At 40.7% G+C, this 25,747-nt stretch overlaps 1 non-coding gene across 1 annotated transcript; it reads right to left on the reverse strand.

The window, feature by feature from the left end:
- Positions 1 to 4,812: 4,812 nt before the first annotated feature.
- On the reverse strand, positions 4,813 to 4,919 carry LOC131252365 (small nucleolar RNA R71). The gene has a single exon (XR_009174389.1). It is a non-coding gene; the product is annotated as a small nucleolar RNA R71 (small nucleolar RNA).
- Positions 4,920 to 25,747: the final 20,828 nt, after the last annotated feature.

The raw sequence follows: 25,747 nt of genomic DNA on the forward strand, positions 1-25,747 counted from the left end.
ATGACTGGATAGTGTGACTCATGCATCTCGCATTTGTATAATATGATTACTATACACCCTAGCGACATCAGGGTCGTAGCCTCCACAGGCATAGCGTGGATGGCAAGATTGGATACCGAAAATATTTATTCTAACACGGGGGCGTCATAGATGTCCCAGGGTAAAAGTCCTCAAACCCTTATGGTACCAGAGGATGCTCCAATGTCTAGACCGAGTGGATGCATGAGCACATGAGGGCCAAATACCAGTTATTCGCGTTTTCCACTATGTTGTGATCGATTGGAAGGGGGTGTGGCCTTACCCGCCCGAGTGAGGGGGAAATGACTAGGCTGAGTCTAACCTAGCTTGAGGAATGGGTCCGTTATCAACGAGTCGGGCCCAATATTGGTAGGTGAATAGTGAGGTCTCTTTCACTTACCCAATTGTGCGCTTAGATGAGGTGACAAGCTGGTGTTGAGTGTACTAGACCCTGATGATATCCAAAAAGGAACTGTACTGATATGTGGATTCAGATGAGGACTAGCATGATTTGTAATTACATCTTGTATATGACATTGGCTACATAGGCCTTGCACCGCATAGCCTTGGTATGGCTGACGGCATTGTATTAGACCCTGGTGATATCCCAGAGATATACGGTATTAACATTGTGACACCCCGTTACTGTTGCACACGTGGGCAGGCACACGTGGGTGGACGCTGATGTGGGTGAGGCCTAAGGGCTTAGGCGAGCTTCTAATGGTTGACAGGCTACTGTGCTGGCAAGCGACTGTATATACAGTGGAGCGGAACCTTGTCCCATAATAGAAGCGTTGTGACGGTTTTATGTGGACTTACTGAGTAGGAGTTGAGCATCCTACTCATACATTCATTCATTCACTATCCACTCAGGCTGGTGGTGCGTAACTAAATCATTATGTGTACCTTTGCAATGGCCATGATTTCGGTTGGGTACGCTACCAACCTGAGATCAGGAGTTTATCACATTGAGTCTATTTATCCAAATTTAGGTATAGGACTGGTTTGGATAGAAGTCCCTTATGATGAACCTCATAGCTTGCGATACCACGTACTATCATCCCGACTACACACTCTAGCTCTGCCATTGCCCTTCCATCGTATGTCATATAGTAGAAAATAAATTTTAATTATCTTGTTCATGATAATTGGCTATTTTAATGATTCAGGATCGCTTGTTGGGTGACATGCCTATTATTGATGTTATGTTCATAAGAACCGTGTAATTATACGACATGATTGATTGATAACCTACTCACCTACGATAACATGACTGGTTGATAACATGCCTATGGTTGTTTTAGATGTCTTTACGAGGGTGCCCTAATAAGACGTGTTGTACTCCCAACACGCAGTAGACTCACGAGTTGTGGTTTGCTCATATGTATGACTTACACTTTTTTAAGATGCACACAAGAGCTGTTGGAGTTTGTTATTGTTTCCTTCATTACTTTTGAGCTGGTGCACCATATTATGTGTGACATGTCGAATAGGTTCGTCTCTTCAATATACATTGATACCATGTACAAAATGTGTAATTCCCTAAACAGATTAATTGTTCAAAAAAAATCATACTAAAAACCCTCCTTGTAGGATCCCAGGATCGAAACCTGGTATATGGGTGCCAGGAGCCGAGAATGGGGTACTACGGAGGCTGTTGACGCTGGATTCAGCAATCGGAAATATTGTGAGCCCAGTTTCCGAGTTTGGCACGTGACATCGTTCCCAGCCCAATGACAATTCTACAAACCTGCAATCCACTTTAGCTTCTAAGTGGATGTGGATTATGAGTCATGTAGGTAACAACTTTGTGGGTGTTACCTTATCATAGGACCCACCTTGATCATATGTTGTATATCCACTCTATCCATCTGTTTTTAAAACTCATTTTAGGACACGGTCCAAAAAATTAAGCATATCTAAATCTCAGGTGGACCACACCATAAAAAATGGTGATGATTGAAAGCTCGCCATTAAAAACTTTCCAAGGCCCATTATAAGCATATCTATAAAGTATATATGCCATCAACTCATTAATAAGGTCAATCAGAACTGAGTGAAGGGAAAATATAAAGATCAACTTCATCCAAAACTTTTATGGCCTACAAAAAGCTTTTAACGGTCATTCGCTACCTTTTCCATTGTTGTGGTCCACGGGAGATTTGGATATAGTTAAGTTTTGTGATAATGTTTTTAAGTAAGTTGGAAAAATGAATGAATTACATGGATATGAATCATATTCATCCAAGTGGGCCTCATGCCGTAAGGGTAACTATTGAGGGTCAAATATTGCATATTATCCCCCATTTATATCTTGGTTTTATGAACATGATAATGCTTAATGTTCTATTTTAGTCATGTTTGTGTTGCATGGTGAATTTAAGAGCTTGGATTGAAAAGGATGCTAAAAACATGGATTTGATGCTCAAGAATCACTAAGGCAAGGGATGGATCTTACGAGACTAAGATTGAAGAATTCACATGCCAAATATCCAAGAAAACCAAGTGAGGATGAAGAGAATCAAAGATTTGAAGTGAAGAAAAAGGAATCCTGAAATCATCCTGAAAAGCATATTCTGAAACTCTGGGTCATTCTGTGAAATTATGCAAAGTGAAGTCTATTTTTGAAAACTACGCAGAGTGAAGTTTATATTAGCAAACTGCATAAATTTAAGGCAGTTTCTAGAGTTTTCCAACTAGGTGCGAAAGTTGGAGTTCCACAACTATAAATTGGACTCCCTAGGATACTCTAAGGCATCTTATAGGGTTTAAGGAGTAGAGCAAAAGGGTGGAGAAGCCGTCATCAAGTGTTTTTCTTCTTCTTCCTTAGTTGTTTTCATGTTTTTCTTAAGAGACTTTAGTCCAATCATGTCTATGGTTGGTTAAACATCTTAAGTAGGGCTAAGAGGTGAAGCTTCTAGCATGACAGGATATTTTTATTGCTTTGATTCATATTTATGTTGAACTCTATGGATTCTAATTTGATATTTAAGGAATACTTTCAATTTTTAATGGTTTATTATGACTCAAATTGCAGTAGATCTACAATAGCTTTAAGTATCTTCTTTTCCTGATTTGAGATTGTGAAATTAGCAAGTTCTATTGTTCACCATCGTCCCTTGGGCTTGGTAGGGTGAAAGAATCCTTCCTAATCTTCATAATTATCCTGCTTTAAGATTATGGAATTCGTAAATCCTATTGTTTGCCATTATCTCCTAGTCATGGTTTGGTGATGGAATCCCTGTCAATTATTATAGATCTCCTTCATTGAGAATTAAGTCAATGGAAGTTTAGATTTGGTTTTATTGACGTATTTTCTAATTGGATAGGATAAGACTCCAATTATAATTGTTTTACTTGAATTAAGCAAGAGGGCTCCTTGATCACTATAAGTGGATCCTTGACACCCTAGTTCCCACCTTTAAATTCTTAGTTTTAATTACTTAATTCACAATTACTCCCTCATTCACTTCAGAATTAGTTTTACAGCTTCTTCTAGTTCTACTTTTAGTTAATTTCAGACACGCACATGATCAATCCCTGCGGATTCAACCTCGCTCTTATCGAGATTATTACTACATCGCGACCCTACACTTGGGGTCGTGAACAAGTTTTTTTATCACCGTTGCCGGGGGATTGACGATTGCGTTTCTGGAATTGATTAATTTTGGAATTAGGTTTAGATTAGGATTTATTTACTTTTTATTTCTAGATTTAGAAATTTTCCTAATTTATTTTTAGAAACTAACTTAGCATTTTATTTCTAGGCTTAAAAACTTTCATTTTTCGTTTTTAGAAACTTTCCTTTATCATTTTTAGAAACTAGGTTTCTTTTTTAAAAACTTTCCTAATTTTTTTTTAGAAACTTTCCTCTTTCATTTTTAGAAATTATGTTACTTTTTTAGAAACTTTCCTAATTTATTTTTAGGAACTTTCCTTCTTTTTGTTTTTAGAAACTTTCCTTTTTCGTTTTTAGAAACTAGGTTGTTGTTTTTTTTAAGAAACTTTTCTTTTTAGTTTTGGACACTAACTCATCTTTCTATTTCTATTTTTAGAAACTTTCTTATTTCTTTTCTAGAAACTAATTCACTTTCCTTTTTCTTTGGCAAGATCTTAACATAGAAACTTCTAATTTGGTAACTTCTTTCTAATTCTCTCTCTTTCCATTTCTAGATTTCTATTTCCCTTCTGTCTTTTAGGTTTAGGTTAGATTTTGAAATTGAGGGCTGAGAGTGTTTCATGCCCAAGTGGGTCTGTGATAACACTCGACGTCTCTCGAGTGAATGAGGATTGGTTGAGGGGTTATCTATCCATCACAGGATTAGACATCACTTGATATCCACAGAGTTAACTGAAGTTATGGCTGCCAATCAACTGGCCAATCAACCTCCAAATCCTCAACTTAGGGTTGAGAAAATCCAAGATGAGAATGAGGTGCACAAGCACCCTCACCTTGTACTTTACGAGATTATTTACAACTGGCGGGGGTGAGTACACCTTCCTGTAATTGCAAGACATATGAATATCAAGTCGGGAGTGATCCAACTCCTTTCAAAATTCCATAGGCTTAAATCTGAAAATTTATATCTACAATTGAAAGAGTTTGATAAGATAATAACCACGTTATACTTTCCTAATGTGTCTGAGGACACAGTCAGGCTAAAACTCTATCCCTTCTCTTTAAAAGAAAAGGCCAAGATGTAGTTACACTCACTATGTCCACGATCGATCGGTAAATGGAATGACATGACAAGGGAGTTCACTAAGAAAATTTTCTCATATCATAAAACGAACACCCTTAGAAAGTCAATCATGAACTTCACCCAAAAGGAAGATGAAACATTCTTCCAATGTTGGGAGCAGTTCAAGGATCTTGTCAGTTCATGCCCACAACACGGTTTTAAAACGTGATGCATCACAAATTTCTTTTACGATGGGTTGACATCTTCCATGCGCCAATTGGTCGAGACGATGTGCAATGGGGAATTCATGAACAAAGATGTCAATGATGTGTGAGATTATTTAGATAGACTTGCTGAAAATGCACAATCATGGGACATCTCTCCAAAACCCACAACTTCTAAGCCTACTCAATCAAAGGAAATGGGAGAAATGTATGCTATAAAAGAAGAAGATGACTTGAGTGCAAGGGTGGCCAATCTCACGAGAAGATTCGAGGCCATGGAACAACAGAAGGATAAGGCTAAGAAAGAAGTTTGTGGTATTTACGCTTGTAACATACATAAATTGAAAATTGTCTAACAATACCTGCTTTTTAAGAAATTCTGAATGAGTAGTTAAATGTCATGAACAACTACTAAAGACCTTTTAGTGAACCCACCTCAAATACATACAACTCCAGCTGGAGGAATGGACAAACTACTACTCCTCAAGAGTCCCCTAACTAATTCCTAAATCAAGGGAACCTTTCAAGAGGATCCAGTCTTAAAACGCCTTCAAAATCAAGAGCTTTTCAACCAGAGTATAATGTAGGTCATTTAAGACCTTTCAAAGGCTATACAAGGGTGTGAGATAAATATTTGAGTGGGGAGAAAGAGATCATTCTGGCCCAACCTCTCCCCAATCCTAAACCACAATATGAAATTAGTGAACCAAGCTCTTCAAATCAATAGGTGGAACAATCTAAGTCTATCACCACTCTTAGGAGTGATAAAACAATTGACAAATCTATTCCGGTAAAGACTGAAAAGTCTAAGGACCCGGAAGAAGACACGGATGATAGACCTGGCATTGCTCCACATGGATTAGAATCGGAACCTCAAGGTAAGCTGATTGCTCTATTCCCTCAATAGTTGATTGCACCAAAACCTCTATCAAACTCTCAGGATATTCTAGAGGTGCTTAACCAAGTGACTGTAACATCCCTCTACTAGATATCGTTAAACAAATCCCTTCATATGTCAAATTTCTGAAAGATTTATGCACTACCAAGAGACAACAAACTAATCAACAGAGAATTTTTCTAACAGAAAAAGTGAGTGTCATCCTCAAGCAAGACGTGTCACAAAAGTACAAAGACCCCGGTAGTTCAACCATCACTTGTGTAATTGGGAACTATCGAATCGAACATGCACTTCTTAACTTAGGGGCGAGTGTTAATCTGATTCCTTACTCACTTTACAAACAACTGGACCTAGGTGAATTAAAACTCACCCGAACCATATTACAACTTGCCAATCAATAGTTCGTGTACCAAGAGGGATCATTAAGGATGTATTGGTTCAGGTTGACAAATTCTATTATCCAGTAGATTTTACCATCCTAAATACTCAACCCATCATGGATCTGAGCACTCAAATTCCTGTCATTCTTGGTCGTCCATTCCTTGTTATATCAAATGCAATTATTAATTATAGGAATGGAGTCATGAATTTATCTTTCGGAAATATGACATTGGAGCTTAATATATATTTTTTAATATGAGCAAACAAGTCAAGGATGATGACGAGGCCCATGACATTAACATGATTGACTCGTTCGTGGAAGATAGAGTGTTCCTGACTCTATACTCTAACCCTCTTGAGACGTGTTTGGCCCACTCCCCTGATTTGGATGACGACACAATTAAGGAGATGGATGTCATGCTTGAAACAGCACCGGTACTTGAAATTAACCGATGAAGGCCACAATTTGAAGATTTGCCTCAAACTGATGTAATGCCTCTACTGTCTAGCTTCAAGACATCGAAGATTGACATAAAATCTTTGCCAGCTGATCGTGAACAGGTTTACTTAGGTCAAGAAGAGACATAACTGGCAGTGACTTCATCCCGCCTTAAGAAAAAATAAGAGAGTATGCTTATTTCCACTCTCGAAAAAGATAAAGGAGTTATTGGGCATATCATTACAGATCTCGATGTGGTGAATGAACTCCTTTCAACTGAATGTTTTGAAAATTTCTTGGCACACTTTATAGATTTAAATGGTCCCATGTTAAAAGAAATAATGGATGTCTTGCAAAACAATGCCTCGGTGGTTGTTACTAACCGATAAAACCCTTATTCTGAAGCCTCTCCTTCCACAGATCTTAAATATTTACCATTAAGAGAGGAGGAGCTCAAAGTTGAACCAAAGCCTGAAACTTCGGAATATGTTGAGAGTACATCACCTACTGAGAATTTATCTGAATTTTATCTATTTGTAATCTCTGATCACCATGTTATGAAAACTCTGAAACTTTCTCTATCTCAGGTGAATCATATGTACTTTGGACACCTCAGGAGATTAAAATAAAACTTTATGCTGAGGTCCATAAATTTCTCTAGAAAATCATGCTCCAAGGCATCCAAGCCTATTGCAAAAAGGGCTTTTTGTTGATCTTATTACGAAACCTACTGAGAAATTTATCAAGATACTAGCCGGAGGATGAACCTTGTAGCATGACTAAGTATCTTTCCCTAGAATTCCTAGTTAGGTTTATTGCTTTCAAAGAATTTAAGATTAGGATAGTTTATTTTTCGCCATTTAGGATAGTTTATTTTCTGTTGTTTAGGATAGTTTGCTTTCCACTATTTAGGATGGTTTGCTTTCTATTAGTTTAATTCTTCTGCTAACCCATCTTCACATTGAGACCATTCGAAAAGCCTCAAAATTCCTTCTTTAGGTATTACCTTTCCATCACTTCCCTTCTCTTTTCATTGCCTCTTTTACATTACATGCTTGTTTCTTTCACATTGAGGACAATATAGATTTTTCGGTTGGGGATGGGGTTAGGTGAACTAATCAGTGTTTTCTCAGTTTTGAACAAACATTTTAAAAATTTCCAATGTTTCAAGTTGAAATCTGTTTGGAAAGCAATAAATTGTGTACTTAAAAATACGTTAGGTATGATAAAAAAATAGAGATTGAATTTTGGATTGTTGGAGTTTGATCAACTAAATAATCTATCACCTAAGTTCTTGCACTCAATTGATTAAGAGATAATTTGAATATTATGTTAATCTAAATCACAAGACATACTCAATTTATCTTTTGTAAGATATGCTAGAAGTTCTGATTGTTAGTATGTGAATCATTAATAGATGGTGAGAATTGAGTCTGGAGAATTTTATCCACCTTAAAAGAAGAAAAGAACCAGTTTAAAAAAAAAAAACAGGAGATTGACAAAGAGGTCATGAAAAATAATAAAAAGAATGAAAAATATGAAAAAGAATGAATAAAAAATTGACTGTCGATATAAAATCAAAGATTGAAAAAAGCAGGAAAAGGGGATAAGTTCGGAATCGGTACTTGAGTTTCAAACAGATCTTGAAGTGATGAGTATGGCTAACATGATGAAATAATAGTATTCGTACAGGAGTAAGTTGATTTTCACTGAGCACATTGAAAAACTTTATATGCAAATCATGCTCAATTTAATGGACAGAATTTACTTGATTGATTTCTTATGTGGTTCAGCTCTAAGTTTTTAAAACCCCACTTTCTTATCTTAATTCTATCCATTCATACTTAAGTGTACAAAAGATTATTTTCCTATAGAGGTTTTGGACATTAAGCACTGAGATTTATTTCACGCATACTTTGCTCAGGACTAGCAAAATGCTGGTTGGAGATTGTGTTGAGGGTCAACTATTGCATATTATCCCCCATTTATATCTTGGTTTTATGAACATAATAATGCTTAATGTTCTATTTTACTCATGTTTGTGTTGCAAGGTGAATTTAAGAGCTTAGATTGAAAATGGTGTTAAAAGCATGGATTTGATGCTCTAGAATCACTAAGGGAAGGGATGGATCTTAAGAGACCAAGATTAAAGAATTCACATGCCAAATATACAAGAAAATCAAGTGAGGAATGAAGAGAATCAAATATTTGAAGTGAAGAAAATGAATCCTGAAATCATCCTCAAAAAGCATATTCTGAAACTCTGGGTCATACTGTGAAATTACGCAGAGTGAAGTCTATTTTTGAAAACCACGTAGAATAAAGTCTATTTTAACAAACTACGTAAATTTGAGGCAGTTTCTAGAGTTTTCTAACTAGGTACGAAAGTTGGAGTTCCACAACTATAAATAAGACTCCCTACGATGTTCCAAGGCTTCTTCTAGAGTTTAAGGAGTGGAGCAAAATGGTAGAGAAGCCGTTGCCAAGAGTTTTTCTTCTTCTTCCTTAATTGTTTTCATGTTTTTCTTAGGTGACTTTGGTCCAATCATGTCTATCGTTGGTTAAACCTCTTAGCTAGGGCTAAGAGGTGAAGCTTGTAGTATGATGGAATGTTTCTATTACTTTGATTCATGTTTATGTTCAACTCCATGGATTCTAATTTGATATTTAAGGAATACTTTCAGTTTTTAATGGTTTATTGTAACTCAAATATATCTGCAATAGCTTTGAGTATCTTCTTTTCCTGATTTGATATTGTGAAATTAGTAAGTCCTGTTATTCACCATCATCCCTTGGGCTTGGTAGGGTGATTTAATCATTCATAATCTTCACAATTCTCCTGTTTTGATATTATGTGATTGATAAATCATATTGTTTGTCATTGTCTCCTAAGCATGGTTTGGTGATGGAATCCCTGCCAATTATCATAGTTCTCCTTTAGTGAGAATTAGGTCAATGGACGTTTAGATTTGGTTTTATTGATGTATTTTTCAATTGGATAGGATAAGACTCCAATTCTAATTGTGTTACTTGAATCAAGCAAGAGGGCTCCCTGATCACTACAAGTGGACCCTTGGCACCCTAGTTCCCACCTTTAAATTCTTAGTTTTAATTACTTAATTCACAATTACTTTCTCAATCACTTCAGAATTAGTTTTACATCTTCTTCTAATTCTACATCTAGTTAATTTTATAAACGCACAAGATTAGTCCATGTGGATTCGACCTCAATCTTACCAAGATTATTACTACATCGCGACCCTACACTTGGGGTTGTGAACAGTAACACCCACTAAAAGCCGATTAGCTATTAGGAGCAACACCTTAGTGGGTGTTACCCCTACCATGGGCCCACCTTGATGGTGTGTTATATATTCACATGGTCCATCAATTTCATTAGCTTATTTTAGGATGTGGTACAAAAATTTAAACAGATCCAAGTCTCAGGTCTACCTTACTACAAAAAATAGTGGTGTGATTGAGTGCCTAGCCATTAAAAATTCCAAAGGGTGCGTTGTAAGGTTTTGGTGATGTTTATTTTCCATCCAACCTAGTGATTATGTCAAAAAGATCTAAATTAATGGAAAATACAAAGATCAGCTTGATCGAACACTTTTGTGGCCTACAAAAAGTATTTAACTTTTATTCATCACTGTTTCTAATGGTTTAGTCCACCTGAGATTTGGATCTTGTTAAGGTTTGAGATCACGTCTTAGATTGAGATGGAAAAACAGACGGACAGCTTGGAAATACAAAAATACTTCAAGGTGGGACCCACGCGGTTAAGGTAACAGCCACGAGGTGTTACACCCGGGTAACAGCTAATCCGCTCCCCCAGATTTGAGGCTCAAGTGGAACACATGCTTGGGATTGAACTCCAACCTTTGAAAACTAACCAGGAAACACCGTGATGTTTTTTTTTTTTTTTTGTTTTTTTTTTTTTTTTCTGCATCCAACCTGCTAATAGGGTCACGTAAACCTGTTTGAAAGGAAAAAGATAAATATCAGCTTGATCCAAAACTCCTGTGGGGTCCACTTGAGCCTTCAATTTGCCTCTTTTTGGGTAATGTCCGAAAATGATCTTTGAAAATGAACCGGACAGCATGGGTAGAACCCCACAAAGCCTATGAGAGCACCGTCCGTCCTAAGCTGGGTCGCCGCGAAACCGGATTGCGCACTGAGTGACTAAGTGGGCTTTTATGGTACTAAGGGTTAAACTTTGTTCGGCCACCGTGAATGTACATGGTTTATCCAAACCGTTCATCTGTTTTTCCAAGTATATTTTACTAGATGACCCCAAAATGGAAGCATATTCAAATCAAAAGTGGACCACACCACAGGAAAAAGTGGGAATAATGATTTCCATCGTTGAAGCCTTGCTAGTGCTCACAGTGATGTTTATTTGTCATCAAACCTGTTCATAAGACCACACAGAAATGGATGAAGGGAAAACATAGATATCATCTTGATCAAAAACTTCTGTGGCTCCCAAAAATCTTTCAATGATAGACGATTAAATTCACACTATTTCCTATGGTGTGGTCCACTTGAGCTTTGAATACCATTCTTTTTTGGGCTCAAGCCTAAAATTATTTGGTAAAATGGATGGACGGAGTGGATAAAATACATAAATAAAAGTGGACCCCATAGTGTTTACACGGTACCCAATCAGCTTCCCGTCCTGTCCTGGCGGGGTACTACCCAATCCGCCTCCAGTAGAAGGGACGGTTGGTGACCAAAAGTAGGATCGACGGGTGTATCCGCCCGTCAGAGCTGAATCTCAATTCGACGCCAGTTTTGCCAAGTGCACGCGTTTGCAGTAAAGCTCGTGTACACACTACACAAATGCAAACATGGCACGTACATGCAATATCTAATCCATCCATCAAGTAGGTCCGACATTGTACATGTTTTCCAAAAAATAGAATTTATTCCAATCAGCATCTGGGCCCCTTATTGGAAAAAGGTGAACGGATTATAAAATTAAAACAAAGTTTTTCCTAACCGTAAGTTATTTTGGAAATTGTGGCCCACCTGACCGTTGATCAACCCGATTCCTGGACCAGGGTATCAATATGGTGGTGCCGTTCTTATACATGGATGCCTGTCATGCCTTGAAAACAGCCCGCAAAGCATGAAATGAGACCAGGCTCCCGTACTGTCAGCATTTGTGGGTCCCACAGTGATTTATGTATATGACCTATGCAGTCCATCCATTTTACCATATCATGATAGAGTAGGAGCCCAGAAACAAAATAGATTTGATGTTCTAAGTGAGCCACACCACAGGAAATAAAGGGATTAATGACATACACCGTTCAAAATTGAAACTTCCGTATGCTCGTAGAAATGTGTATCTATCATCTAACCAATTCATGAGATCGTACTAACATGTATGAAGCTGGTACACAAGGATCAGCTTCTAATAGACCCATAAAACTTTCAACGTTGGGCATTCAATTCCCTCTATTATGTAAAGCTGGCAGAAATCGGACCGATCCGACAAATCCAATCCGATCCGAACCGAACCGAAGACTAGAATCACGTTGGATCAAGTTGGCCCAGTCAAATCCGACCATACTTTGGATCAAGTTTGGATCAGTGGTCAATCCGGACCAATCCGATTCGGAATCCGACCCAATTGGATCCGATCCGGTCGGGTCTATATAAGTAGTATTTTAATTTTTAATTTTTACCTATCCCGCCCAGCAGCAGCTACCCTCACTCAAACCCTAATCCCTCATCTTTTCTTTCTTTTTCTCTACCCGAACGAATGCCACACGGCCCACACCCATCTCAGATCCGGCCACTCATCATCCTTGTTCTTCACCCGGCCCACTCATCATCACCATTCTTCACCCGAACCCTAAACCCCTAATCTTTTCTTTCTCTTTCTCTGCCCGAACGAGCGACGCACCCATCTCAGATCCGGCTACTCAGCAACCTGGCCCACTCATCATCACCGTTCATCTTCTCCATTGATCAAGTAGGTACCATAGGTTTCATTTTTATTTTTTATTTTTTTATTTTATCTTGTATTTTGGGGTATTTTTCCGCGCCTTGCCTCACTGGTGGACATCACTGGCTCATTGTGTGGTCATGACTCGTCAGCCGGCACTGGCTCGTTGGGTTGTCATGGCTCGTCGGCTGCCCTGCCTCTCTGTTATTAGGTATTACAAATGATTAAAGGCTAGATATTGTGATGAATCTAAAATTTGGGAGTATTTCATTGCTTCTTGTACGCATGCACATATGGAAATAATCTAAACCATTCAGGACCGATCCGTATCATATCCAATCCGATCCGACTCGGACTCGGATTGGATCAGGCCAGCAGTTGACCGGATCGGATCGAGTCAAGTGACCCGAACTCGGTCCCAGATCGGATCGAGTTCGAGTCAGGCCATGGAAATTTTGGACCAAGTCAAGTTGGACCCAATCCAGTCCAACTTAAGTCGATGCTAGTATGTACTCCTGCCCCGTGGTAGACTCATAAGAGTTTCAACACGAGGTAATGGGTGAAATTCCAGTGTGGTGTGAGTGCGAGGGTGTGAGTGCACGTGTGGTAAAGAAAAAAAAGAAGTTTTAAAAGCGTAATTGGTTGGACCATAATTCATGATCCACAGACAGAATACTTCCAACCTATAATGTTGCTTCCAAATCCAACCCTTCCAATAGGTTAGCCCCACCAAGAGGATAGCCATATGCAAAATCAACCTCATCATCCCACTAGGTGAGGCACACCAAAGAAACAATGTTTAGCTATGGACAAATAACGAATTACGATTATTGTACATTAAATGTGTGTTCTTCATTCCTATTGTCGCCCCTTCCTGCTGGAACCAATTAGAGCTAAGTTACGTGTGATCTGGAATCAGAGATGGATCCGCATGACGTATTTAAATATATGCGGAAATATACAGAGAAGATTGTGTAAATGGAACAACTAGAATGCATCAAGTGAAGTTGCAACATTGTGTAAGCGGAAGATGGAGGAGCAATTGTGTAGAAGCAATTATAGGATAGATGGCAAGAATAGAAGTAGAGTAGGCCACGAAGTGTCAAACATTAAAGCAACCATCAGAGAGTGGAAATAATCTAGATGGTCAGGGTAAAGTTATAAATAGAAGATGAATGCAGCAGATGGATGGTGTCTCACACCAACCCAATCAAACCCAATATTATCTTTCAATTACAAGTCATATTACATTCCTTAGTGTAATCACTCTATTTTTCCTAGTATAATCATTTACTTTTTTCATGTTGTTTACATTCCATAGTGTGATTCGTAGCATTAATCAAGTAGCTGATAATCTTAGTTGTAATTTGGGTCTATGCTCATACTATAGATTCAATTCATGATCCAAGAAGGTGCATCGCAACCGTTCTCTTTGACCGACTGTAACGATTCCTTTCTTGTTGGTCTTTTATCTATATTTGAAAAGTCCTTTCATACAGAAGGCAAATGCGCAACCCATTATCAGAGGACGAACCCTACCCTCTAAATATTGCTTAATCCTATTTTACACATTGAGTGAGTGGCTAAATAGGCGGTCGATCTCATCCGATCTCGGTTAGATATTGTGTATCTGCCTATCTTAGCGCTTGGGGTCATAGTTGTTCAGTTTGAATTGAGTCGCAAATTCAATTCTGGCCCGCCTACATTCACTAAGTGACCAAACTGCTGCTAACAACAGGCAACAAGTTTTGGCACGCGCGGTGGGACCTTGTCTCTAACTTACCAGCGTAACTTTACCAACCATAATTATGAATATAAGAAGCAATCAGATTGCTAGGGTCGAACCCTCTACACCAATCGCACAGCCCCCAACTGACGATGTGCTACTTAAAGCAGCCCATAAAACATTGAATCTGGACAATAGCCCGACACTTGGCATGGGGAACCAAGAAGGGGTGTCGACCTCTCGGACCATTTCTCCGAAGGAGATAATGGTCGTACTTAGGGATATATAGCTAAGTATCTAGTATGTTTAGGAATACGGAAGGGCCCAAATTGAGCAATTTCGTATTCAAAATAAGAATACTAATAGATATATGGCTAGTCAGGCTGAGGCTATGCATCGATTGATGGTGATGATAGCCAAACGAACGCCAATGGCAATGCACTATAATGCTGAGGGAAGTTCAATCAACAATATAGCTCAGCCACCATCTATGCCTCCTCCTTAGAGGAATCCACCACCAAGTCCAGTTCAGGAGACACAGAATGCTCCTCCCCCTCTTGAGTTTAGACGACTAGATAAATTCGGAATCAGGGTGTGCTGTGAGGGTATAACCCACAACATTTCCTTAGGGATCTATTATTCTAAGAGCATCCAAACTGATTCGGTCTCAATCCACCATTGGTAGTTGAACCCCATCGAATGGATTGTACCAAATCATGCAAATGGTTTAGGGAGTTGCAGGTCAAGTACTTGGCCGCAATATTATCCCGGTTTACGATAAGCCTAATCCAAAATGGAATGATCGGCGACACCCGTTGCCACAGAATTATCAGCCAGATTTTGCCTTGTTTTCAAGTTATCCCAATTAGTCGACCATCAAGCATATTGGTCGATTCACCATGCAATGTGGTGAGTTAGCGAACAACGACTATCATAAACTGCAATTATTTAGTCACTCGCTAATAGCCGCGGATTTATGTGGTATTCCAATCTATTACCAAATTTGATTCATAGTTGGCAAGAAATGGTAGAAAAATTCCATGCATAGTTTTTATCTAAAAATAGGAAAATAATTATGGTCGATGTCGCCCATTTCCGACAGCTACGAGGAGAAACTTGTGAGAGTTATGTAACACGGTTCAAAGGGGAAAAAAGCTGATGTAAGGTTGTTATGATCGAAGCTAAATTTGTGCAGCTAGCACAAGATGGGTTCGAGTACAAACTTAGTAACAAGTTCATTGGGACAGAATTCATAGACTTCTACAACTTGACTTGGAAGGTCTCCAAGTACGAAGAACTCTTGCAAGAAGGTACTAGGCAAAAGAATTCATCAATTGGAACATATTATCATGACCTAAATTATGAGGTTGCAATTGCTGAAGTGGTAGATAAGAAGCCAGTCATATGTCCGGTGCTGGTTAAAGCAGAATCGACCGTATCGACCACATAAAAGGTCCAAAAAGTTTACACTTTTGACATCACGCGAGCCGATGAGATTTTTGAAATTTTGTTTCTCGAAAAGTTTATTAAGATTCCTTTAAATCATAATATACCTTCAACCAACGAGTTAGAGAAAATGGATATTATAAATGGCACAGAACTCATTCCCATTCAACTAACAAATGTGTCGTATTCAGGAACATGGTACAAGACAATATCGACCACGAGTTGTTTAAATTCCCTAAGAAGGGTGATGAAGCGATGTTGATTGATACAAATCCATTGCCGCCCAATCTCAAAGTCAATGTGGTAATGGCATACCCGAAGAGGGCTAATCAACCATGACCAAGCGTTGATCTTGGCTCAACTAGCTGTGAAAGCACACTGCAGAGACCGAGGCAAGGGTGACATCAATTTTCACACCCAGTCACCACTCGACTAAATGTAATTCAGCAAAACGGTCAGGGCTCACGAATGTGTGCTCAATGTGGTAGAAGAACCCTTCCATGATGGGGCAACCCACCTCAACCAAGGTTGCAAGGTCAATACATGGCTCTGCGGGTTGAAGGTAGTTGTCTACATCAGCCGGAGGAAGCACCTTCACCCTTTGGCCATTACTCTCCAAGAAAAATGTCAAAGAAACAAATGGTTAAGCCCCCGAAAGCATAGAAGGGAGCCTGAAAGTGGGTCATTCATCTTAAATTCTCAGCCATACCAAAAACATTATCTCAAACTCAAAAACATCATTGGCAAAGGCGTAGAGCGACCATGAGGAAGTAATCGATGAAATCTAAAGTCGTGCCCCGACTAAGAATAGTACGACCATGACCATTTTGGAGAATTCATTTCCTTAAAGAACAAGTGGTCGTTAACACGATCGAAGTGATTCTACCTCCTGTGTTGCATGAACAGGACACCAATATTTTCAACTAACCCTATGAATCGACAGGGCTAAATGAAAAAGATGATCGCGATAATCTATCTGATTATCTCAGTGATGAATATTTCCTAAGGGACGAGTGGTTAGTGAACGAACTAGTAGCTACCGCCGAAGCATTGCAAGTAGTCTCACCAACAACCACATTCCCTGAAGTTGTGGCCAACGAGCGCACTGAGCGCATTCGAAATCCTAATGCTCAAAAGAGCTCAGAAACACTAGGGGGGCAATGTCCGAGTGCAGAGATTGTGTTTGGAATATTGCCACCCATCATGTTCCATTGTAACATGGTATTCACTTTACCTTCCGATTTTCAGGCTAAATCGGCCCAGCCAAGTAGGATGGCGGGTGATGTGGAGGAATTTAGTCATCCTGTAGTGGTAAAACATACTTCTATTCCATTAGAGGAAATAATTAAAGGGAAACCTAGATTAGAAAAAACACCACATGTGAACACAGTAATGGTGGAATCAGGAATCACGTCGAAAAGGGTAGTCATAGAAAGACCAACTCATGGCATGATACATCATCTTAAGCCATTGTATATATCTGCCCACCTTGAAGGTTGCCTAGTCACCAAGATTATGTTCAACAATGGGGCTATTATTAATCTCTTACCACTAAGAATGATGCTAAAATTGGGGAAAATAGTGGCCGATTTGATCTTGTCTAAGGTTACGGTAAGTAATTTCACAGGCCACATTACAAATACTCATAGGTCCTGCCAGTCTACCTAACTGTTGGGACTAAAACAGTGTTGGCACCATTTTTTGTGGTCGATACCTATAACGCCCCAAAATTCAAGGGCAGAGTGAGAACTCGGCTCCCGAATTCCCGAGTGTCATGTGTATCCTAACAGGCCTCATATGCATGTGAGTATAGGTATCCTGTGATCAATAGAGGATTAAATCAAAAATAAAGCAACAAATCATTCAGAAATTTAATAACTAAATCATTTAGAAGCTCAAGTGCAACTACTACAGTAAATATCCAGTACAAATCCCATAATCCAAAATGAAATATCTATTAGAGACCTAATCTCATGCTCTCATCACTCTGTAAAAAGGGTTAGGCCCTAGCCCAAACTGACGGTCATCCATTAAGCTAGTAGGGTCCGCCAAAAGTCTGGAAGTACGCCTGCTCCTCTTCGTCATCCACATCAACATCTTCCAACGCGTCCCGCTCTAATGTTCCTGCATCTATGCCAGATTCTGGTTGGTGTTTTAGAACACCGTCCCATAGTGGGAGTGAGTAGGTAACTCAGTGGTACCGTTAGCAATAGATTGCACAATCATCAAACATAGAATAGATTTAGTAAGCAACATTCATCATAAAATACTAAGTACTCTTAGTTAATGAAATGCATGGTTTAATAAAATGATGTAAGCCCTCACCACCAACTCGCCCTCAAGCGATGACGTCTAATGATCGCAATAACCAACACTCCCTCAGTTGCGACCTCAACTGCCAAGTCACCACAATAAGTAATGCAATGTCATGAGAATGTTAGCCGAGTTGGTTAATTAGGTTCATTCATCCAGCAGATTGGGGAAACCGGAATACCCTTATCAGAAACATTGCCCTAATCTGATCGCACAGCTTAAGGTCGTGGTCGTACGGCTCTCGTGATCTTTAGCCCTCGTGGGTTCATCAATCCCATACCTTTAAGCTCATACGAAAAATCGATTGGGACTTCTAAGTCCTGCTCGCGTCACTAAAGGGAGGTCGTCACCCCAGCATAGGCCAATAGTATAGGCACAGTGTCTCATACCACCATCTCTGGCTCATGAGTCTTAGTGCTCATTGATCACTATGGGGAGGCTCGTCACCCCAGAATATGCCGACAGCACGAGCACAGTGTCCCATAATAGGCTGAAATTTATAATTAATAGTGGGTGCAAAAGTCTTGGGGCATCTTGGGTTCATACAGAGGTATGCAACCATGGTTAACATGCAAGGATGGCCAATTGTGGGCCAATATGCCCCCACTAGTTGCACCATAAACTGAACGGCTTAAGAACGGTATCTAGTGTAGTTCAACTACTGCCGACAATTTACAGCTCAACTGGTCAAGCCAGATTTACCCATGGGCAAAACTAACGAAGGGTTTCCCAAATAATTCCGATTGATCGGCCAATCTATAAGAGGGAAATTTTACAGCCAGACAACATAAATTTAGCAATTTCAGGAATAATTACACAATGACAACAAAATCCAATATTCCAAGTACATGAACATCAATACACTAAGCTACGAGAATCATGTTCACACGTTCCAATGATTTCTACAAGTTGGATAGCCATACACCCATTCACAAGAATTCAATTTCACATATGCCATCATGAAGCATGTGATTCAGTAATATCAAAATTTTGGAGCAATTAATGCAGATATTTAGCAAATTAACAACAATGCACTCCTCATATGCCTAAGAGGTTTCACAAGTAACCAAGTTTGACTAATCAATTCAACAATGTTCAGGAAAATTGGGTGCATATGCTCTAATTTAGCATGCAAATAGCATTTCATACATTTAGGGATGTTCGGACCTAAACCCCTTTCCACATTTGGGGAAAATTCTAAATTCACAATCCCAAATCAATCAATCCAAAATTCAGCAATATGCAAGGACATGACATCATGCACATTTACTAAAAACTACGCTAGGCACAATAATCGACCATCTAAAGATAATGGTCTGCACCTATTGTTGACTGGAGGCCTTCGTAATCGACCTAACGTCACTGGGTCTGCAAACTTAATGCACCAGGGCTCCGTGTTGCCTAAATATGGCGGTAAGGAGCATGCATGTGGCTAGTTGCTAAGGAAAGGTAGGTTTGAGTTCGAATCTCACCATAGATCGGACGTAGATTGGTTCTACGGCGATCGGGTCAAAATTCCCGGCAATATAGGGACGTGGGTGTGGGGAATTTCAATCCCCAAGCACCACCTTCACTCTCCTTCCCTCTCTCTCTCTCTCTCTCACTCTCTCTCCCTTAGATTTTAGCTGCTGGAATCTCAGCAAATGAGAGAGGGTTTGGCATTAAATACCTTGGAATTAAATCCTTTGGCCCTGAGTTTCATAAAGTGCTTTTAATGGCCCTATGGGGCCCATTTCTAGCTATTAGGGCCACTCTAATTCATGGATAAGGTGGCTCATGGCTAGATGAAGGGCCGGGTAAAGTTTGACGGTAAATGGATGCAGGGTTTTGTCGCTGCGGCCTGGTTCACGATTAACGGTTACCGATTTTCGATCAACGATCAGATTTTGTGGGCGAGGGCAGGGAAATATTTCTAGTCTTCTGTGTAAATTTAGAAGAGATCCGATGGCTGGAATGCCCAGATTCACTAACTCAAGAAATGGGGTCAATTGATTTAAAATTTCAGATTTTCACTCTTTAGGCCCAGCGACTTGCGTTTTCCAAGCACCAACTAGACGGCACAATTCATCCATTTTTGGGCATCGTCCGAGCCTGATGCCCGCGATGGACCACGAACCCAGTAGGCCCATGGCCCCCAAGAGTTTCAAAATTTTTGGTTCTTCCTTGGGTGGTGCACGGCTCGCACGGGTAAACGCCAAGTATAATTTGGTCGTCTGGCTCAAGGATCCGTGTTTGGCCCGAACATAATTAGATCTGATCGTATTAGTGGCTTAATCAGGATTAATTTATTGAAAATAAGTCCACACGTGCGTTCGAATCGTACGGTCCTGCGTCAGTTCACGCATGAGTGCCTCAAGACACTATTCCGACTTCGGCCAGGTGTTACAATTTACCCCCCTTATAAATAAATTTCATCCTCGAAATTTATACCTGTTCGTACTGCTTGAGCAGAATTGGGTAGTGCTTGCGGATTTCAGCTTCAGTCTCCCAGGTGGCTTCTTCTTCCCCGTGATGTGTCCATAATACCTTAACCAGTGGGATCACTTTGTTCTGCAACACCGGCTCCTTCTAATCCAAAATCTGAGTGGGCCTAAGGATATCGTGGCGCTTGAATTCCACTTGCTCCCATCAGATTACATGTGAAGGGTCGAGAACATACTTTTTAAGCATGGACACATGGAGCACGTTGTGTACTCCTGCAAGTGGAGTGGGCAACACTAAGCCATATGCGACCGGCCTGATGCGGTCGAGAATTTGGAAAGGCCCAATATATTGCGGGGCAAGTTTCCCTTTCTTGCCGAAGCGTAGGACCCCTTTCATTGGTGAAATCCTTGGAAACACATAGTCCCCTGCTTCAAATTCTAGATCCCTTCATCTAGTATCCGCATAGCTCTTCTGTCGACTCTGGGCCATTAAGAGATGACGCTTAATGATTTCATTCTTTTCGATGGTTGTCTGCCCCAATTCAAGCCCCAATAAACTTTTCTCAGCAATCTCAGCACAACAATGAGGAGCTCGACCCGGGCACCCATATAAGTCTCATAAGGCGCCATGCCAATGCTAGCTTGGAAACTATTGCTGTAGGCGCACTTAGAATAAGGAAGGCATTCATTCCAACTATCCAAGAAATCTAGCGCACACACTCTTAACATGTCTTCTAATATCCAATTCACTCGTTCTGTCTGCCCATCGGTCTAAGGATGGAAAGCGGTACTAAACTTTAACCTTACTCTCATCGCTTGTTATATTTGGGTCCAAAACATTAAAGTGAATTGGGTATCCTGATTCGATATGGTTTCTAAAGGAATGCCATGGAGCCGAACTATTTCCTTAATGTACAATCTGGCTAAATCATCGGCAGAGTAAGAAGCTCGAATTAGGAGAAAATGAGCCGATTTTTTCAATCAGTCCACAATCACCCAAATTAAGTCATGTCCTTTCCTTGTCCTAGGCAAACCCAAAATGAAGTCCATGGAGATGAAGTCTCATTTCCATTCAACAAGAGGCATAAGATGCAAAAGGCCTGGCGGTCAGTGATGTTCAGCCTTGACTTGTTGACATGTGAGACATTAAGAGACATAGTCAGCTATCTCTCTTTTCATGTTGTCCCACCAATAATTTCGCTTGAGATCCCAGTACATCTTGGTACTTCCGGGGTGCATTGCTAGTTTAGAATTGTGGGCCTCGACCAGTAATTCTTCTTTCAATTTAGGATGGTTCAGGACACAAAGGCGGCCTCGAAATCGTAGACCTCTATCAGAGCCAATTCTCCATTCAGAGTCGCTCTGAACTTCTACAAGTTCTCTCATCTTTCCTAACAATTTATCACCGCTCTGGGCCTCGATGACTTGACTGTCAATCATCAGCTGAACGTGAACATGTGCAATGACTTCATATGGTTCTTCTATCATCAACTTCAACTCGAAGTCCCATACAAACTCCACCATACCCCACTCTTCCACCATTAATGGAGCGGCAAATCCCAGTGTCTTCTTTCGGCTCAATGCGTCCGCCACTAGATTAGCCTTACCAAGATGGTAAGAGACATCGAACTTGAAGTCCTTTAATATCTCCAGCCAGCGGTGTTGCCTCATATTCAAGTCCCTTTGAGTGAAGATGTATTTGAGGCTCTTATGATCACAAAAGAGTTCAAACTCCTCCCTATAAAGGTAGTGTCTCTATAGCTTTAAGGCGAAGATGACCGCCGCCAATTCGAGGTCGTGGAAAGGGTAATTCTTTTCATGCTTCCTCAATTGTCGTGAGGCATAAGCAATGACTCTGTCCTTCTACATAAGGACGCAACCCAATCCAACACGAGACGCATCTATGTAGATAGTGTACTTGACTCCTTGCTCAGGCATAATGAGCATTAGAGCCGAGGTCAATCTCTCTTTCAATTCTAGGAAGGCCACTTCCTCCTTTTCATTCCAGGCGAACTTGAGGTCCTTCCTAGTGAGCTGGGATAAAGGTCAGGCTATTTTTGAAAAATCTTTGATAAACCGGCGGTAGTATCACACTAATCCCAAGAAACTTCTGACTTCCGTAACCGAGCTCGGTCATTTTCAATCTTGTATCGCCGCTATTCTAGCTAGGTCCATGGAGATGCCTTCCTTAGACACCACGTGGCCCAAGAACTTAACCTCCTCTTTTCAGAAGTCACATTTTCAAAATTGAGTGAATAGCTTGTTCCTATTGAGCGTTTTCAAAACCACTCGCAAGTGTTCCTCATGCTCCTTCCGACTTTTAGAGTAGATTAAAATGTCATCTATGAACACGAAGACAAATCGATACAGGAAAGGTCTGAAAACTCTGTTCATCAAATCCATGAACTCAACTGGCGCATTCGTGAGTCTGAAGGGCATGACTAGGAACTCATAGTGCCCAAAGCTAATTCTAAATGCTATTTTTGGTATATCTTCTTCTCTAACCTGTAATTTATGGTACCTGGATTGCAAGTTGATCTTCGAGAAGTACTGAGCACCTCTCAGTTGATCGAATAGGTCATCAATCTGAGGCAATGGGTATTTATTTCTTGCAGTGACCTGATTTAACTATCGATAATCAATGCATAGCCATAAGGAGCCATCCTTCTTTCTCACAAACATGACTGGGGCTCCCCAAGGTGAGACACTATGTCGAATGAAACCCGTGTCCAGTAAATCATCAATCTGGGTCTAAAGCTCCTCCATTTTGCATAAAGGCATTCAGTAGGTCGGAAGGGAAATGGGTGTGGTGCCCGGCACCAAATCTATGGTGAAATTAATCTCCCGCTGGGGAGGGAGTCCTAGTATGTGCTTGAACACATCAATGTAGTTTATAACGACAGGCGTGCCAGTCAACGAGAGTTCTTCATTGCCTTCTTCTAGCGATGCATAACATAGGACTCATTGTGGATAGCTAACCTGAACCGAAAATGTAAAAGAGAGCTACCATCTTCATAAATTGTCACCGTTCGGTCCTCATAATCGATCTCGGCTCTCATTGCGAAGAGCCAGTTCATACCCAAAATCACATCATAATGGAAGGCTCTTATGACTATAAGGTCCATGCGTATTCTTTTATCTCCCAGATCAATGGGGCAACCTCGGCAGATGGATGTAGCTTTAGTGAAGGTTCTGGCTGCCGTTATGATCCTTACTCCCGACATGGGAGTAGTTAGTAACCTCATATTCTTGGCAGTCATATGCGATATGAGTGATGTTGTGGATCTAGTGTCCACGAAAAGAAAAACAGTGATACCTTGAATATGAGCGGTGACTTTAAATGCTAAGGGTGTGGTTGTGGCCTCATCAACACCTTCAGCGGTTATGGCATGTACCCTAACTTGCTACAGTTTGTTGGGCTAATGTGTAGGCCAAGGTGGTGACCTAGGCACCGGCGACCTATGGAATTATTAAGATGGCCCGGCGGCTCGCTAAGGGGGAGCTGGCAGTGCTTGTTGGGGTGGTCGGCTCGTACATTGAGGGGGCGTGTAGCCATGATCCCTCATCTTCGAGAAGCAATATGCCTCCGAATGCCACACCTTTTTACAATAGTTACAAACATGATCGGGTTGGGCGTATGCAGGTGGAGGAGGTGCATGCTGAGGAGGTGAACTTGGCTGCACTCTTCTTCCTGAGGAGAGGATGACTATCCCCCTAACCTTCCCCATGACTCAACTTGGAGGCGTGCTCGGGAAACTCGTTCTCCATCCTGTTCTAATCGTAAGGACATTTCCACCAACTCGGCATAGGTTCGTATGTTCACACAGCACATTTTGGTGTGAATACCAACCCTTAATTCCTTAGTGAAGTGCCTCATCCGGGTTTCTTCATCAGCAACAACCTTGGGGGCGTAGTAAGATAACTCAGTGAACCGATTCTCGTATTCAGCCACCGACATCCCCCCTTGTTGGAGGTGCGAAAATTCATTTTTCTTCTCAATCCGATAAGTACGGGGGAAGTACTTCTAGAAGAAGCGCGTCTTAAAATCTTCCCAGGTCCATACGAAATTGGCGGGGATGATTCTCAACACACTATCCCACCACACATCAGCCTCCTTCTCGAACAGATAGGAGATCAACTCCACCTGTTCCACTTCAGAGCAGTGGAGGGGTCGAATCTCCTTGATGACCCAATTTAACCAACTTTCAGTTTCCTCAGGTCGGTGTGTGCAAGCAAAGGTGGGCGGTCTAAGCCTCTGAAAGTGCTCAAAAAGGTTATATAGAGTGGTTGTCGTCTCGGCTCGATCAGGCGAGGGCATATTCATATGATGGGCCATGGCTCCCATTAAGGTGTGCAGTGATTGTTACTACTGTTGCATGACGTGTAGCACCTGCTCCATGGTGCCCATAACTGGGGCAGCCTGTTACAAAAAGGTCTCGCCTTGAGTCGATGGCGCCTCTTGGAGTTGATCTGGTATGTCATTTCCAATGTCGCGCTGATTGGATCCGCTTTAGCAACCTTGTTGCTCATTAGGAGCGGTTTGTCCCTGCTCATCTCTTCCACCCAAGGCTAGGCGAACTAGGCGGCTATCACCTTGGGGTCTCAATGTCCTAGAAGGAAACTCCATAACGTTTAGTAACTTTAAATCCATGGATACAACATATAACACATACACTAATTGAGAGCAACATCACACGAGTATTAACAACTTTCCAAACATTCCAACATATTACTCAAATATAGGCAACTTCATGCAATTTCATTAAGCAAAATTGTCAGTGTTACATATGCTAGGGTATTACATGTACAATGACAGAAAATGCATGGTTACTGATCAACAAGGAAAACTTCAAAAGTCTACATCCTAAAACAACCAAACTAAGTCTATCCAAGGCTATTGCAAAAGAAAAATGACTACATCACTATGTACATTCTTAATCCTCTGACTCTGGTAAAAGTGGAGGCGCTCCCTTATCCTACATGTAGCACAAGAGTTTCTTCAGTATGTGGGACATCTTCTTCAGCTTCTTCCTCATATTCTCCTGATTTTCCTCTATCTTGGCTAGGCGGGAGTTAAGCGCATCCTGACTCTAGCGCCCGCTACGAGTGGTGGGAGCCTCCTAGTCAGTGTCCTAGGCTTCACCTTCTTCTTCTTCCTCTTCAGCTTCACTCGCCTCTTTCTCCTCACTCTCCTCTTCTATCTCCTCCCCGAACTCTTCTAATCGGGCCATATGTTGT

Source organism: Magnolia sinica, chromosome 7, assembly GCF_029962835.1.
Source record: "Magnolia sinica isolate HGM2019 chromosome 7, MsV1, whole genome shotgun sequence".
NCBI lineage: Eukaryota > Viridiplantae > Streptophyta > Magnoliopsida > Magnoliales > Magnoliaceae > Magnolia > Magnolia sinica.